Source organism: Pteropus alecto, unplaced genomic scaffold (assembly GCF_000325575.1).
Source record: "Pteropus alecto unplaced genomic scaffold, ASM32557v1 scaffold229, whole genome shotgun sequence".
Classification (NCBI taxonomy): Eukaryota; Metazoa; Chordata; class Mammalia; order Chiroptera; family Pteropodidae; genus Pteropus; species Pteropus alecto.
The window spans coordinates 201,425-205,553 of record NW_006443145.1 but is presented as its reverse complement, the minus strand read 5'-3'; positions in this window follow the sequence as shown (position 1 = coordinate 205,553).

The window sequence follows — 4,129 nt, the reverse complement described above, 5'->3', positions numbered from 1 at the left end:
AGAGAGAGAGAGAGAGAGAGAGAGGAAATAAATCTCTTGGAGACCTACTGGCATACGAAGTACCTTTTGAAATGGAGCCCAATGGTGAAATAAATTTGTCATTCTAGAATACAATACTAATATGCTCACAAGTATGGTTAAGTGCTGAAGCAAAATACAATTTTTTAGCAATAATTTGTGGCCATTCATGTAAGAAGGAAAAATGAACCTAAAATTTACATAAATTTATTTAATTAAGCATTCTAAAATTTAGAAATTGACTCTAAAATGATTTCTTAAAGTATTATGTGCAAAATAATAAGTATAGATAATAGAAATGAGGGTGTCTCCATTTTGTCTGAGATCAGGGTGAGGAAAAAGATATAATATAGGTTGAGAGGTATTTATATGGCCACAAAAGACAGTAATCTGCCTCTTTTCAGGATATGTGTCACAGAAGGGATCATGAACATTCCCAATATATTCTAAAGTGGCTGTAATCATATAACTACATAAACATGAGGCAATTATTTTTTTTTTGTCTCTCACTACCCCTTTACATTTATTTAGAAGGATAAGTCCGTCCCAGCCCCTAGACAAATGTCCCATTTCTTTTCAAGAGTGCTTCAGTAATAAAAATTCCTTTAGTCACTTTAAATACAAAACTCGTTCTCTTTTTAGTAATTATCAGTAACTATAATTTCCAGATCTATGTAATGATTAAAACTTTGAACATGACTGTATGTGCTAGGAAACCTGAGGCAAGATAGAGTGGGCAAGATCGATGGTCAGCTTTTTCTCTGAAGAAGAAAATATAGTACTTTGTTTACTTCCCTCAGCTGCTCCCCTGGTTCCTCACCCCTCCTGCATTGATATGTGGGTAAGAAGTAATCCACAGAGAAAGACAGCCTTGTTGTAACTGAAACACTGATGAGCCCTCTTTCCACTATGGACCTGATCACAAGAACTGCTGAATCTTTTCCTCTTGGATGCAGTTGTGGGATATTTGGATATCCCTTCTCCCACCAAATGCTGAGAATCTCTCACCTGCTGTTCTCTTGCATCAGGTAATAGACTCTCTCCTGTTTCTGCTGTTTTCTCAGTTGCTGGCTGTCACCTTAGATTTATTATTAACTTTATTATTCAGAGGCTCTTTCACTCCAAGTGGGCCATGCTGGATATATCCTCTTCCTCCTCCTCCTCCTCCTCCCATTGCTCTGAAGGAGATAGATCCGTTTTCAGTGGATGAATCTAACACGTGTGCTTTTCTTAATTTTTATTTTTCGATTAGAGTTGACCTTAAATATTATTTTATATTAGTTTCTGGTATACAGCTTAGTAGATAGACGTTTATATAATTTATGAAGTGATTCCTCAACTTAGTCTAATACCCACATGGTCCTATACATAGTTACTACAGTATTTTGACTATATTCCCTATGCTGTACTTCACATCCCTGGGATTATTTTGCAACTACCAATTTGTACTTCATAATCTCTTCAACTGTTTCACCCACCCCTCCCCAAATCCTCCCATCTAGCAATCACCAGTTTGTTCTCTGTATCTATGAGTCCGTTTTCATTTTGTTTGTTCATTTATTTTGTCTCTTATATTCCACATATAAGTGAAATCATATGATATTTGTCTTTCTCTGTCTGACTTATTTCACTTAGTATAATATCCTCTAGCTCGGTCCATTTTGTTGCAAATGGTAAGATTTCACTTTTTTATGTCTGAGTAATATTCCGTTGTATATATGGACCACAAGTTTTATCCAATTATCTATTGATGGACGCTTAGGTTGCTTCCATATCTTGACTATTATAGATAGAGCTGCAGTGAACATAGGGGTGCGTGTATCTTTTCAAATGAGTGTTTTAGGGTTTTTTTTTTTTTTTTTTAGTATAAATACCCAGAAGTGGAATTGCTGGGTCATAAGGTAGCTCTATTTTTAACTTTTTGAGGAACCTATAAACTAGTTTTCATAGTGACCATGCAGGCCAAGGTCATCTGCTGCCTGTGACCAGCCTGGGGCTACTTGGTAGGAGCTACAAAGCTATCTGTATTTGGTTGCTGCCTAGGCTGGTCCTGGGAGAGGCCACAAGGTCGACTGAAGCTGACTGCCACCAGTACCAGGCCTGCGGAAGCTCAGCAAAAGGCCCAGAGAACCCCCAGTCTTGAGACTGCCTGCCTACCTGCTGCCTGTACATCTCAGCAGCTAAATGAGTACCATAGTTGGATAAGACGAGGTTTCAGGGAATCACCAGGGTGGGGAAAGTGGAGTTCTCCAGGTGGTGCACATTCAGATTTGTTGCCAGTGCTGACCCTATGGCCACTCACAAAAGTCTGGGCTCACACTGAGGAAAGCTGCTGCCCTCTTCAGGTCTTTAGACCCCTGAGATTTGTTCAAGAAATACTGCAGCTGGGGCCGCGGTTGGTTGCTGGCGACCAAAAGTGTTCCCTGTGGTAGGTGAGCAGAGCCTGTTGATTACTGCCAAAGGAACTTCCTACTGAGATCTTGGAGTGGGGCTTGTTGCCCAGTAACCACCTGAAATTGCCACCAGGCAATTTGTGAGTCGGGTGAGGCAGGGTCTTTAGAAGTCACTGAGGTGGAGCCAGCAGATTTCACCAGGCCAATGCAGGTTCATTTATGGCCATTTAGGAGGAGGGTTCAACACAGACAAGATGGCGCTCCCCTGCAGGCTACACAGGAAGAGGGCTTAACAAAGGAACAATGGTGACTATCCCTCTAGTCCTTGTCTGGAAGCCATGCAACTCAGTCTTTCCCTGTATGTCTTGGCACCTCCTGAGCTGTTATCCCTCCACTGGAGCCCACTGTGAGTGCCTGTGAGTGAGTGAGTCTGTGCATAGGCCCTTTAAGGAGACATCTGGAATTCCAGCTGCCTTCCACCTCACATAGATGGCTGGAATCTCCAGTGATTTTTACAGCTAGGTTTTGTGGGGACTCCTCTTCCTGGCACTGGAACCATGGGCTGGGGAACCCTGATGTGGGGCTGAGGCCCTTTGCTTCTCCTTGGGAGGAACTTCACAGTTGAAATATCCTTCTTTATGCTCAACCACTACATGTGGTTGTGAGACCAGACTGTTTTGTGTCCCCACCCCTCCTACCAGTTTTAATGTTGTCTCCTCTTTGTATCTTCAGTTATAGCAGTTCTATTCAGCTAATCTTAAGATCATTCTCCAGGTTTACTGTTTCATAATTTAGCTGCACTTTTAATGTGATCATGGGAGGAGGCATGCACAGTGTTTACCTACCCTACCATCCTGACCGAAACTCCTGGATAGATCTTAAATTTATCATATGCTACATACTGGTTCTCTCTCTCTCTCTCTCTCTCTCTCTTTCCATACACACACACACACACACACACACACAGATCTAAATCTGTTTTCCAAAGGTTTAGTAGACATTAATCCACTGTGTCTCCCCCTTAAACACCGGGCAACACATATTACCCCACCAAATGGTCTCCTTAAAGCCATTCTCTTTTGAACTGACACAGAGGGAAGCACTTCCAAGCCTTTTCCACAGATCTTTCTTAAATAAATCGTCTAAAGAAATCTTTCTCTAAACTCTACCCCTCAACCTTTTCTCCATGCTGTGGGTTAGCCACAAAACTCATAAAATTGATTTTTGGTCATTTCTTTCTACAAATCCTATAGGAAAGTCTATCTCACAAGTCATTTTAGTATATGGTATCAGTGTCTCAGCAAATTTCTGCTTTAACATTAATTAAAAAATAAAAAATGTGAATAGGCTATTTTTTCTCAGCCAACATTTGAAAATACCCACAGACTCAGCAATAAGAAATCCTTGGTTGGTATTTTTGGATTTGCAGAGGGTTTCAGAATCACTTTTTACTGAAGGTTAGTATGTGAACAGCACTTTTTTTGGGAAACCACTGTGTGCTGTCAAGATAGCTATGATATGTAAAATGTCATTTGCCTTTTTCCTTCGGAAAATGAACTAGAAATATAGAAAAATGAAGTAGTTTTAATGAGTTGCTAGAACTTGAGAAAAACTCTATTATTGTGTAATTAGCCAACTGACTAAGCCTGTTTACAAATCTGACAGAATTCAATTTGATAATTTATTTCTGTTCCACAGGCCCGTAGGCTGAGGTCAAT